Source organism: Rutidosis leptorrhynchoides, chromosome 8 (assembly GCF_046630445.1).
Source record: "Rutidosis leptorrhynchoides isolate AG116_Rl617_1_P2 chromosome 8, CSIRO_AGI_Rlap_v1, whole genome shotgun sequence".
Classification (NCBI taxonomy): Eukaryota; Viridiplantae; Streptophyta; class Magnoliopsida; order Asterales; family Asteraceae; genus Rutidosis; species Rutidosis leptorrhynchoides.
The window spans coordinates 141,717,985-141,733,484 of NC_092340.1; positions in this window are offsets into that span (position 1 = coordinate 141,717,985).

Genomic DNA, 15,500 nt, shown 5'->3' on the forward strand with positions numbered 1-15,500 from the left:
AACCTGTTATTTCACTTAGCTTCGGACCCAAATGCTATTATCTATGATAAACTTCATAATGGTGTATGGGAGTGGCATTGGAATCGCTCAGAAATTACAGGTAGAAGTGCTTCCTCATTATCTGAATTAAAGTCTCTTATTGACATGTTTCTTTTAATGTAATGGAGAACTCTTTTTGGTGGGTTATTGGTAACAAAGAGGTGTACTACGTTGCTGATATGAGACAATTTTTGGATTCAAGAAGGCTGTCATTTAATGTTGTTGCAACCAGATGGGTCAACCTCATCGGACTTTCTCTTCGTATCCTTCGTTTTTGACGTTTTCTTTTCGAAAACATATTCCGTTTATATAAGTTTTCATTATTTTGCCCAAAAAAAAAGAGTGTGCCTATCAAGATCAATGTATTCCTTTGGAAATTGTCTTTGAACCGATTGCCTTCTCGTTTGAATCTATTTAATCGAGGCTTTGAGATCTCAGATTTGGAATGTGCAAGTTGATCATGTTCATTAGAAACAATAGATCATCTCATGTTATCATGTGTTATTGCTAGATATTTGTAGCACAAATTAAAAATTTGGATCAACATGAGTTTACCTTCGAAATTGGGCTGAATGGATCACTTGGTCTGATACATGGGTTGAACATTCAATTTTAAATATGAAAATTTATGTTATCATGGCAAGCTTTTATTGGATTATTTGGAGATATCGCATGTAGTGATCCGAACTTTTCCATGTTTATATATATTAAATGAAATTGATTTTTACATGATTAAATATTTCCAACATGTTAAGCAATCAAACTTGTTAAGACTTGATTATTTGAAATGAGTTTCATGTAGACAATTGACCACTCAAGTTGACCGACGATTCACGAACGTTAAAACTTGTAAAAATGACATGACGATATATATATGGATATACATATAGTTAACATGAGATTATGATAAGTGAGTATCTCCATAAGTATATTAACAATGAGTTATATACATAAAAACAAGACTACTAACTTAAGGATTTCGAAAACGAGACATATATGTAACGATTATCGTTGTAACGATATTTAAATGTATATATATCATATTAAGATATATTAATATATCATAATATCGTGATAAGATAATAATTTAACATCTCATTAGATATAATAAACAATGCGTTAACAACATTATATGAGATTGTTAACTTAAAGGTTTCAAAACAACACTTACATGTAACGACTAACGATGACTTAACGACTCAGTTAAAATGTATATACATGTAGTGTATTTAGATGTATTAATATACTTTTGGAAGACTTCAAGACATATATCAAAACACTAATACTTAACGAAAATGGGTACAGTTACATTCCCATTCTTTTTTCATCAAGAATTCTAGTCGTATTCATACCCGTATTATACACAGCTTCTAGACGTACTTACTGTGGGTATATACCAATAGGAACTAGCATGGGATTCCACTCTTGATTATGTCATGTATGACTAATCAATTTTAACTTCTACCATGAACTAGTCAACTAACTAGAACTCCTTTTAACCCTACTCACCACTCACCACTCACCACTTACCACTCATCATTCACTCCATTTCACTTCCAATTCTCTTTCTAATTCTCTCTCAACACACACACACACACACACACACACACACACTTATGAACGAATTTTTCCAGTAGCTAATCATCATCTTCATCAAAAATTACTTCAAGAATCAAGCTATAATCATCTTAGGAAGAACACTTCAAGAACACTTCGAAAATCCTTTCAAGTTTACTAGTTTACATCCAAGCTTTCTAATCCATTCCAAGTAATCATATAAGATCAAGAAACCTTTGTTATTTACAGTAGGTTATCTTTCTTATTCAAGGTAATAATCATATTCAAACTTTTATTCAATTTCTATAATTATAAACTATCTTAATTCGAGTAAAAATCTTACTTGAACTTGTTTTTGTGTCATGATCCTACTTCAAGAACTTTCAAGCCATCCAAGATCCTTTGAAGCTGGATCATTTCTTGTCACTTCTAGTAGGTTTACCTACTAAACTTTAGGTAGTAATGATATTCATAACATCATTCAATTCATACATATAAAACTATCTTATTCGAAGATTTAAACTTGTAATCACTAGAACATAGTTTAGTTAATTCTAAATTTGTTCGCAAATAAAGTTAATCCTTCTAAATTGACTTTTAAAATCAACTAAACACATGTTATATATCTATATGATATGCTAACTTAATGATTTAAAACATGAAAACGCGAAAAACACTGTAAAACCGGACATACGCCTTCGTAGTAACACCGCGGGCTGTTTTGGGTTTGATAATTAAAAACTATGATAAACTTTGATTTAAAAGTTGTTCTTCTGGGAAAATGATTTTTATTATGAACATGAAACTATATCCAAAAATCATGGTTAAACTCAAAGTGGAAGTATGTTTTTCAAAATGGTCATCAAGACGTCGTTCTTTCGACTGAAATGACCACCTCTTACAAAAATGACTTGTAACTTATATTTCCTACTCTAAACCTATACTTTTTATGTATAGATTCATAAAATAGAGTTCAATATGAAACCATAGCAATTTGATTCACTCAAAACGGATTTAAAACGAAGAAGTTATGGGTAAAACAAGATTGGATATTTTTTGATTGTTGTAGCTACGGAAAATATTGTAACAATTCTATACAAATCATAACTTAACAAACTTATATTGTATTATTCATTTATTCTAAAATATATTATGTAATATTGGGATACCATAGACACGTATACAATATTTTGACATATCATATCGACCCATCTATATAATATATTTTGGAACAACCATAGACACTCTATATGCAGTAATGTTGGAGTTAGCTATACAGGGTTGAGGTTGATTCCAAAATAATATATATAGTTTGAGTTGTGATCTAGCCTGAGGCTTATATACACTGGGTCGTGGATTGATCCAAGATAATTTATATTTATTTCTGTACATCTAACTATGGACAACTAGTTGTAGGTTATTAACGAGGACAGCTGACTTAATAAGCTTAAAACATTATAACGTATTAAAAAATGTTGTAAATATATTTTGAGCATACTTTGATATATATGTACATATTTGTATAGGTTCGTGAATCGACCAGTGGCCAATTCTTACTTCCCGACGAAGTAAAAATCTGTGAAAGTGAGTTATAGTCCCACTTTTAAAATCTAATATTTTGGGATGAGAATACATGCAGTTTTATAAATATTTTACGAAATAGACACAAGTAAATGAAACTACATTATATGGTTGAATGATCGAAGCCGAATATGCCCCTTTTGCTTGGTAACCTAAGAATTAGTAAACCGATCTACTAATTGACGCGAATCCTAAAGAAAGATCTATTGGGCCTAACGAATCCCATCCAAAGTACCGGATGCTTTAGTACTTCGAATTCGTGTATATCATGTCCGAAGGATTTCCCGGAATGATAGGGAATATTCTTATATGCATCTTGTTAGTGTCGGTTACCAGGTGTTCACCATATGAATGATTTTTATCTCTATGTATGGGATGTATATTGAAATATGAAATCTTGTGGTCTATTATTGCGATTTGATAAATATATAGGTTAAACCTATAACTCACCAACATTTTTGTTGACGTTTTAAGCATGTTTATTCTCAGGTGATTATTAAGAGCTTCCGCTATTGCATACTAAAATAAGGACAAGATTTGGAGTCCATGCTTATATGATATCGTGTAAAACCTGCATTCAAGAAACTTATTTTTGATGTAATATATTCTTATTGTAAACCATTATGTAATGGTCGTGTGTAAACAGTATATTTTAGATTATCATTATTTGATAATCTACGTAATGCTTTTTAAACCTTTATCGATAAAATAAAGGTTATGCTTGTTTTAAAAAAATGAATGCAGTCTTTGAAAAACGTCTCATATAGAGGTCAAAACCTCGCGACGAAATCAATTAATATGGAACGTTTATAATCAATATGAACGGGACATTTCAGTTGGTATCCGAGTGTTGGTCTTAGAGAACCAGAAATTTGCATTAGTGTGTCTTATCGAGTTTGTTAGGATACATTAGTGAGTCTGGACTTCGATCGTGTTTTCTTTAAAAAACGATTGCTTAGCACTTTTGTTGGAAACTATATATTATTAACATGTAAATATTATGTAATATATTAACCTCTTAATGTGTTTGATATTGTGTGATAGATGTCTACCTCTAGTACAAATCCCATTGATTCACCTAATAATAATGAAGAGTCGAATATATTTTGGGAAGAATCACAAATTCCCGAAGAGGAACCGGAAGAGGAGGAACCGGAAGAAGAGGAACCAGAAGAGGATGAATCGGAAGAGGAGGAACCAGAAGAAGAAGAGGTTCCGGAGGAAGAAATAGTGATGCCTACAGTAAATCATTTAAATAAAAGAAAATCCTCAACCAACGGACCAAAGTTAAAAATGGTCAATAGTGTTTCTGCCGAGGAAGCAAAATATTGGGAAGATTACCAATTTTCCGATGAATCGGATCCCGATGAGGATTCCGATGATGTTATAGAAATCACCTCGACCCAATTTAATATAGCAAAAGAAAATAATAAGGGAAAAGGTATAAAAATAGAGAAACCCGATTCCAACCCCGATGAGCTTTATATGTATCGGCAACATCCGTATTTCCTAAAGTGTAACAATAACCCGGGAACCTCTAAACCACCAGGTTTTTCTAAACCATTGTGGAAAACGACGCCTCGTATTAGAGGAACACCATATATCCCTGGAAAATTAGGAAAGCAAACCAAGTCCGAAGAAGAAGAAACCAGTGATTCAGATTAGGGAGTTGTAATCATGTTGTGTATTATATGTATTATAGTGTGCTTGTACTTTTATGTTCTATGTAAAAATTGCTTGTATTGTTTGTTAATTATCTTTTATGAATCTAATCCTTGTCTATTTTACAGTATAAAAACAAAATGGACGTTAAGGGTAGACAACCGAATATTTTAGAAGACCTACCAGAGGATATGATTGAGGAAATCTTGTCTAGAGTCGGTCAGAATTCATCAGCACATTTAGTTATGGCAAAATTAACTTGTTAAACATTTGAAAGACTTTACAGAAATTCCTTAGTTTATAAAAGGCTTTCATTTGATAGGTGGGGTATATCACATTGGGGAGACCGTAAGTTACGCTGTGTTTTCTTTAAAGCATTAAATGCGGGGAACCCAAATGCAATTTTACGCTACGGGTTAAGAACCTATTTTGACTCAACATATCCCAACATAGGATTTCGCGAGTTAGAAAGAGCTTCTAACATGCAACGTAAAGAAGCATGTTATACTTACGGGTTAGTGATGTTCGCTTCTTACCAAAGTGAGAAAAAGAATATCGGTTTACAACTTTTAAATAAAACCTTTCCACAAGTGACAGATTCAGTAGTTGGGGTGAGAAACAAGGTTTTTAGATTATTACGGGGCTGTTGGACATTACGAAACCCTCGTCCTTTTGACGACATTACAACATGCTGCCTAGCCAATGGTCATAACGGTTGTTTTCCACAAGACCAAGGATGGGAAGTCGTCTTAGTAAAATCAGAATGCATGACTTGTTTCTGGACTTATGAATTACGTGTCTTTATTTCCTTTGCTGAACAACTTGCATATTAACTAGATTTATCTTCAAAATTGTCATGTATCAAAGTGTAATATATTTCATGTTATATGTAATATAGCGAAGTTGTAAGTTTGAAGAATATTTGTATGTGATATATTATTATAATCAGTTTTTCATATGGAATTGTAGTAGTTGAATTGTATATTAGCTACTAAGTATGAACTTAACGGGTAGGTAGTACCCGAATTCAAAATTATAAAACGCTAATATGAAGAAAAAGCTTTTATAAATAAGTTCATATTATGCTACGAAATACTATTGACTACTCTTAATATTCTGTATGATTAACTCGATTCAGTTGGCTATTTTGAAGGAAATGGCACCGACTACTCGACAAACCATGAATATGAGCGAAGAGGAATTTCGTACTTTTCTTGCTGCAAACATAGCTACAGTACAAGCTGCGCTACATACCAACAATAACTCTGAATCTAGCAATGCAGCTAACGGCGCAAGAAATTGTGTAGGATGCACCTACAAAAATTCACTGCCTGCAAACCTTTGGAATTTGATGGAACCGAAGGACCAATTGGATTGAAACGGTGGACCGAGAAAGTCGAATCGGTGTTTGCCATAAGTAAGTGTACTGAAGAGGACAAAGTTAAGTATGCTACGCATACCTTCACAGGTACTGCGTTAACGTGGTGGAACACCTATCTTGAACAGGTAGGACAAAATGCTGTTTACGCACTACCGTGGTCGGCATTCAAGCAATTGATGAACGAGCAGTACCGTCGAAGAAACGAAGTCAATAAACTCAAGGCAGAACTTAGAGAGTTACGAACACAAGGGTTCGACGTTACCACATATGAACGACAATTCACAGAGTTGTGCCTATTGTGTCCGGGAGCATTCGAAGATGAAGAAGAGAAGATCGACGCGTTTGTAAAAGGGTTACCAGTAAGGATTCAAGAAGATGTGAGTTCACACGAGCCCGCTTCTATACAGAAGGCAAGTCGAATGGCTCATAAACTCATAAATCAGATTGAGGGAAGAATTAAAGATCAGGCAGCCGAAGAAGCCAACATGAAACAACTCAAGGGGAAGTGGGAGGAAAACGGTGACAAGAGTCACCAGTACAACAACAACAACAATTACAACAACAATCGCAACAACTATCCCAACAACCGCAACAACAATCACAACAATAACCGCAATCCTAACAATAACTACAACAAACATCCCAACAAGAACAGCAACTACAACAACCGTTTCAACAACAATAACAATCCCAACAACAACCTCAATAACAACAACGACAACAAAAACCAAAAATAGCCATGTCATAGGTGTGAAGAAAATCATCAGGGGTTTTGCACGACATTTTGCAACAGGTGTAAAAGAAATGGTCATAGCGCGACAAAGTGTGAGGTCTACAAACCAAAGTTTAATAGAACTAAAGGAACAAATAATGTCGGAACAAGTAATGCCGAAACGAATAGTGTCGGAGCAAGTAATACCAACGCTGTTTGTTATAAATGTGGAAAACCGGGCCACATTATTAGAAATTTCCCGAATCAGGAGAATACTAATGGGCAGGGCCGTGGAAGAGTTTTCAATATTAATGCGGCAGAAGCACAGGAAGACCCGGAGCTTGTTACGGGTACGTTTCGTATTGACGATAAATCTGCTTATGTTTTATTTGATTCGGGTGCGGATAAAAGCTATATGAGTAGAGAATTTTGTGCTAAATTAAGTTGCCCATTGACGCCTTTGGATAGTAAATTTTTACTCGAATTAGCAAACGGTAAATTAATTTCAGCAGATAATATATGTCGGGAGAGAGAAATTAAACTGGGGGATGAACCGTTTAAAATTGATTTAATACCAGTCGAGTTAGGGAGTTTTGATGTAATAATTGGCATGGACTGGTTGAAAAAGGTTAGAGCAGAGATCGTTTGTTACAAAAATGCGATTCGCATTATGCGTGAAAAAGAAAAACCTTTAATGGTGTACGGAGAAAAGAGCAACGCGAAGTTAAATCTTATTAGTAATTGGAAGGCACAAAAACTAATAAGAAAAGGTTGTTACGTCATTCTAGCACACATCGAGGAAGTTAAACCTGAAGAAAAGAACATCAATGATGTTCCCGTCGCAAAAGAATTTCCTGATGCATTTCCGAAAGAATTACCAGGACTACCTCCGCACCGATCTGTTGAATTTCAGATAGATCTTGTACCAGGAGCTGCACCAATAGCTCGTGCTCCATACAGACTTGCACCCAGTGAGATGAAGGAACTCCAAAGCCAATTACAAGAACTTTTAGAGCGTGGTTTCATTCGACCAAGCACATCACCGTGGGGAGCTCCTGTTTTGCTTGTCAAGAAGAAGGATGATACATTTAGGTTGTGTATCAACTACCGAGAGTTGAACAAACTTACCATTAAGAACCGCTACCCACTACCGAGAATCGATGACTTATTTGATCAATTACAAGGCTCGTCTGTTTATTCGAAGATTGATTTACGTTCCGGGTATCATCAAATGCGGGTGAAGGAGGATGATATTCCGAAGACTGCTTTTAGGACGCGTTACGGTCATTGTGAGTTTATGGTTATGCTGTTTGGTTTAACTAACGCACCAGCTGTGTTCATGGACCTCATGAACCGAGTGTGTGGGCCATACCTTGACAAGTTTGTCATTGTTTTCATCCTTGACATACTTATTTACTCAAAGAATGACCAAGAGCACGAAGAACATTTGAGAAAAGTGCTAGAGTTGTTAAGAAAGTAAAAACTGTACGCTAAGTTTTCAAAGTGTGCATTTTGGTTGGAAGAAGTTCAATTCCTCGGTCACATAGTGAACAAAGAAGGTATTCAGGTGGATCCAACAAAGATTGAAATCGTTGAAAAGTGGGAAACCCCGAAAACTCCGAAACACATACGCTAGTTTTTAGGACTAGCTGGTTACTACAGAAGGTTCATCCAAGACTTTTCCAGAATAGCAAAACCCTTAACTGCATTAACGCATAAAGGGAGGAAATTTGAATGGAAGGATGAACAAGAAAAAGCGTTTCAATTGTTGAAGAAAAAGTTAACTACGACACCTATATTGTCATTACCTGAAGGGAATGATGATTTTGTGATATATTGTGACGCCTCAAAGCAAGGTCTCTGTTGTGTATTAATGCAACGAATGAAAGTAATTGCTTATACGACGCATGATTTGGAATTAGGCGCGGTTGTTTTTGCATTAAAGACTTGGAGGCACTACTTATATAGGGTCAAAAGTATTATATATACTGACCACAAAAGTCTTCAACACATATTTAATCAGAAACAACTGAACATGAGGCAGCGCAGGTGGATTGAATTGTTGAATGATTACGACTTTGAGATTCGTTACCACCCAGGGAAGGCAAATGTGGTAGCCAACGCCTTGAGCAGAAAGGACAGAGAACCCATTCGTGTAAAATCTATGAATATAATGATTCACACTAACCTTACTACTCAAATAAAGGAGGCGCAACAAGGAGTTTTAAAAGAGGGAAACTTAAAGGATAAAATACCCAAAGGATCGGAGAAACATCTTAATATTCGGGAAGACGGAACCCGGTATAGGGATGAAAGAATTTGGGTACCAAAATTTGGAGATATGAGAGAAATGGTACTTAGAGAAGCTCATAAAATCAGATACTCAATACATCCTGGAACGGGGAAGATGTACAAGGATCTCAAGAAACATTTTTAGTGGCCAGGTATGAAAGCCGACGTTGCTAAATACGTAGGAGAATGTTTGACGTGTTCTAAGGTCAAAGCTGAGCATCAGAAACCATCAGGTCTACTTCAACAACCCGAAATCCCGTAATGGAAATGGGAAAACATCACCATGGATTTCATCACTAAATTGCCAAGGACTGCAAGTGGTTTTGATACTATTTGGGTAATAGTTGATCGTCTCACCAAATCAGCACAATTCCTGCCAATAAGAGAAGATGACAAGATGGAGAAGTTAGCACGACTGTATTTGAAGGAAGTCGTCTCCAGACATGGAATACCAATCTCTATTATCTCTGATAGGGATGGCAGGTTTATTTCAAGATTCTAGCAGACATTACAGCAAGCATTAGGAACTCGTCTAGACATGAGTACTGCCTATCATCCACAAACTGATGGGCAGAGCGAAAGAATGATACAAACGCTTGAAGACATGCTACAAGCATGTGTTATTGATTTCGGAAACAGTTGGGATCGACATCTACCGTTAGCAGAATTTTCCTACAACAACAGCTACCATTCAAGCATTGAGATGGCGCCGTTTGAAGCACTTTATGATAGAAAGTGCAGGTCTCCAATTTTTTGGAGTGAAGTGGGGGATAGACAGATTACGGGTCCTGAGATAATACAAGAAACTACCGAGAAGATTATCCAAATTCAACAACGGTTGAAAACTGCCCAAAGTCGACAAAAGAGCTGCGGCGACATTAAAAAAAAAAGATATAGAATTTGAAATTAGAGAGATGGTCATGCTTAAGGTTGCACCTTGGAAAGGCATTGTTCGATTTAGTAAACGAGGGAAATTAAATCCAAGGCATATTGGACCATTCAAGATTATTGATCGTGTCGGACCAGTAGCTTACCGACTTGAGTTACCTCAACAACTCGCGGCTGTACATAACACTTTCCACGTCTCGAATTTGAAGAAATATTTTGCTAAAGAAGATCTCACTATTCCGTTCGATGAAATTCAAATCAACGAAAAACTTCAATTCATCGAGGAACCCGTCGAAATAATGGATCGTAAGGCTAAAAGACTTAAGCAAAACAAGATACCAATTATTAAGGTTCAATGGAATGCTCGTAGAGGACCCGAGTTCACCTGGGAACGAGAAGATCAGATGAAGAAGAAATACCCGAACTTATTTCCAGAAGATACGACAACACCTCCAACTGCTTAAAATTTCGGGACGAAATTTATTTAACGGGTAGGTACTGTAGTGACCCGAACTTTTCCATGTTTATATATATTAAATGAAATTGATTTTTACATGATTAAATGTTTCCAACATGTTAAGCAATCAAACTTGTTAAAACTTGATTATTTGAAATGAGTTTCATGTAGACAATTGACCACCCAAGTTGACCGGCAATTCACGAACGTTAAAATTTGTAAAAACGACATGACGATATATATATGGATATACATATAGTTAACATGAGATTATGATAAGTGAGTATCTCCATAAGTATATTAACAATGAGTTATATACATAAAAATAAAACTACTAACTTAAGGTTTTCGAAACGAGACATATATGTAACGATTATCATTGTAACGATATTTAAATGTATATATATATCATATTAAGATATATTAATATATCATAATATCATGATAAAATAATAATTTAACATCTCATTAGATATAATAAACAATGCGTTAACAACATTAAATGAGATTGTTAACTTAAAGGTTTCAAAACAACACTTACATGTAACGACTAACGATGACTTAACGACTCAGTTAAAATGTATATACATGTAGTGTATTTAGATGTATTAATATACTTTTGGAAGACTTCAAGACATATATCAAAACACTAATACTTAACGAAAATGGGTACAGTTACATTCCCATTCTTTTTTCATCAAGAATTCTAGTCGTATTCATACCCGTATTATACACAGCTTCTAGACGCACTTACTGTGGGTATATACCAATAGGAACTAGCATGGGATTCCACTATTGATTATGTCATGTATGACTAATCAATTTTAACTTCTACCATGAACTAGTCAACTAACTAGAACTCCTTTTAACCCTACTCACCACTCACCACTCACCACTTACCACTCATCATTCACTCCATTTCACTTCCAATTCTCTTTCTAATTCTCTCTCAACACACACATACACACACACTTATGAACGAATTTTTTCCAGTAGCTAATCATCATCTTCATCAAAAATTACTTCAAGAATCAAGCTATAATCATCTTAGGAAGAACACTTCAAGAACACTTCGAAAATCCTTTCAAGTTTACTAGTTTACATCCAAGCTTTCTAATCCATTCCAAGTAATCATCTAAGATCAAGAAACCTTTATTATTTACAGTAGGTTATCTTTCTTATTCAAGGTAATAATCATATTCAAACTTTGATTCAATTTCTATAATTATAAACTATCTTAATTCGAGTAAAAATCTTACTTGAACTTGTTTTTGTGTCATGATCCTACTTCAAGAACTTTCAAGCCATCCAAGATCCTTTGAAGCTAGATCATTTATTGTCACTTACAGTAGGTTTACCTACTAAACTTAAGGTAGTAATGATGTTCATAACATCATTCAATTCATACATATAAAACTATCTTATTCGAAGATTTAAACTTGTAATCACTAGAACATAGTTTAGTTAATTCTAAACTTGTTCGCAAATAAAGTTAATCCTTCTAAATTGACTTTTAAAATCAACTAAAAACATGTTCTATATCTATATGATATGCTAACTTAATGATTTAAAACCTGGAAACACGAAAAACACCGTAAAACTGGACATACGCCGTCGTAGTAACACCGCGGGCTGTTTTGGGTTTGATAATTAAAAACTATGATAAACTTTGATTTAAAATTTGTTCTTCTGGGAAAATGATTTTTCTTATGAACATGAAACTATATCCAAAAATCATGGTTAAACTCAAAGTGGAAGTATGTTTTTCAAAATGGTCATCAAGACGTCGTTCTTTCGACTGAAATGACTACCTCTTACAAAAATGACTTGTAACTTATATTTTCGACTATAAACCTATACTTTTTCTGTATATATTCATAAAATATAGTTCAATATGAAACCATAGCAATTTGATTCACTCAAAACGGATTTAAAACGAATAAGTTATGGGTAAAACAAGATTGGATATGTTTTGATTATTGTAGCTACGGGAAATATTGTAACAATTATATACAAATCATAACTTAACAAACTTATATTGTATTATTCATGTATTCTAATATATATTATGTAATCTTGGGATACCATAGACACGTATACAATGTTTTGACATATCATATCGACCCATCTATATAATATATTTTAGAACAACCATAGACACTCTATATGCAGTAATGTTGGAGTTAGCTATACAGGGTTGATGTTGATTCCAAAATAATATATATAGTTTGAGTTGTGATCTAGCCTGAGGCTTGTATACACTGGGTCGTGGATTGATCCAAGATAATTTATATTTATCTCTGTACATCTAACTATGGACAACTAGTTGTAGGTTATTAACGAGGACAACTGACTTAATAAGCTTAAAACATTATAACGTATTAAAAAATGTTGTAAATATATTTTGAGCATACTTTGATATATATGTACATATTTGTATAGGTTCGTGAATCGACCAGTGGCCAAGTCTTACTTCCCGACGAAGTAAAAATCTGTGAAAGTGAGTTATAGTCCCACTTTTAAAATCTAATATTTTGGGATGAGAATACATGCAGTTTTATAAATATTTTACGAAATAGACACAAGTAAATGAAACTACATTATATGGTTGAATGATCGAAGCCGAATATGCCCCTTTTGCTTGGTAACCCAAGAATTAGTAAACCGATCTACTAATTGACGCGAATCCTAAAGATAGATCTATTGGGCCTAACGAATCCCATCCAAAGTACCGGATGCTTTAGTACTTCGAATTCGTGTATATCATGTCCGAAGGATTTCCCGGAATGATAGGGGATATTCTTATATGCATCTTGTTAATGTCGGTTACCAGGTGTTCACCATATGAATGATTTTTATCTCTATGTATGGGATGTATATTGAAATATGAAATCTTGTGGTCTATTATTGCGATTTGATAAATATATAGGTTAAACCTATAACTCACCAACATTTTTGTTGACGTTTTAACCATGTTTATTCTCAGGTGATTATTAAGAGCTTCCGCTGTTGCATACTAAAATAAGGACAAGGTTTGGAATCCGTGCTTGTATGATATTGTGTAAAAACTGCATTCAAGAAACTTATTTTTGATGTAATATATTCTTATTGTAAACCATTATGTAATGGTCGTGTGTAAACAGTATATTTTAGATTATCATTATTTGATAATCTACGTAATGCTTTTTAAACCTTTATCGATAAAATAAAGGTTATGCTTGTTTTAAAAAAATGAATGCAGTCTTTGAAAAACGTCTCATATAGAGGTCAAAACCTCGCGACGAAATCAATTAATATGGAACATTTATAATCAATATGAACGGAACATTTCAGTTGGTATCCAAGCGTTGGTCTTAGAGAACCAGAAATTTGCATTAGTGTGTGTTATCGAGTTTGTTAGGATACATTAGTGAGTCTGGACTTCGACCGTATTTTCTTAAAAAAAAAACGATTGCTTAACACTTTTGTTGGAAACTATATATTATTAACATGTAAATATTATGTGATATATTAACCTCTTAATGTGTTTGATATTGTGTGATAGATGTCTACCTCTAGTACAAATCCCATTGATTTACCTAATAATAATGAAGAGTCGAATATATTTTGGGAAGATTCACAAATTCCTGAAGAGGAACCGGAAGAGGAGGAACCGAAAGAAGAGGAACCAGAAGAGGATGAATCGGAAGAGGAGGAATCAGAAGAAGAAGAGGTTCCGGAGGAAGAAATAGTGATACCTACAGTAAATTGTTTAAATAAAAGAAAATCCTCAACCAACGGACCAAAGTTAAAAATGATCAATGGTGTTTCTGTCGAGGAAGCAAAATATTGGGAAGATTACCAATTTTCCGATGAATCGGATCCCGATGAGGATTCCGATGATGTTATAGAAATCACCTCGACCCAATTTAATATAGCAAAAGAAAATAATAAGGGAAAAGGTATAAAAATAGAGAAACCCGATTCCAACCCCGATGAGCTTTATATGTATCGGCAACATCCGTATTTCCTAAAGTGTAACAATAATCCGGGAACCTCTAAACCACCAGGTTTTTCTAAACCATTATGGAAAACGACGCCTCGTATTAGAGGAACACCATATATCCCTGGAAAATTAGGAAAGCGAACCAAGTCCGAAGAAGAAGAAACCAGTGATTCAGATTAGGGAGTTGTTATCATGTTGTGTATTATATGTATTATAGTATGCTTGTACTTTTATGTTCTATGTAAAAATTGCTTGTATTGTTTGTTAATTATCTTTTATGAATCTAATCCTTGTCTATTTTACAGTATAAAAACAAAATGGACATTAAGGGTAGACAACCGAATATTTTAGAAGACCTACCAGAGGATATGATTGAGAAAATCTTGTCTAGAGTCGGTCAGAATTCATCAGCACATTTAGTTATGGCGAAATTAACTTGTCAAACATTTGAAAGACTTTCCAGAAATTCCTTAGTTTATAAAAGGCTTTCCTTTGATAGGTGGGGTATATCACATTGGGGAGACCGTAAGTTACGCCGTGTTTTCTTTAAAGCCTTAAATGCGGGGAACCCAAATGCAATTTTACGCTACGGGTTAAGAACCTATTTTAACTCAACATATCCCAACATAGGATTTCGCGAGTTAGAAAGAGCTTCTAATATGCAACATAAAGAAGCATGTTATACTTTCGGGTTAGTGATGTTCGGTTCTTACCAAAGTGTGAAAAAGAATATCGGGTTACAAATTTTAAATAAAACCTTTCCACAAGTGACGGATTCAGTAGTTGGGGTGAGAAACAAGGTTTTTAGATTATTACGGGGCTGTTGGACATTACGAAACCCTCGTCCTTTTGACGACATTACAACATGCTGCCTAGCCAATGGTCATAACGGTTATTTTCCACAAGACCAAGGATGGGAAGTCGTCTTAGTAAAACCAGAATGCAT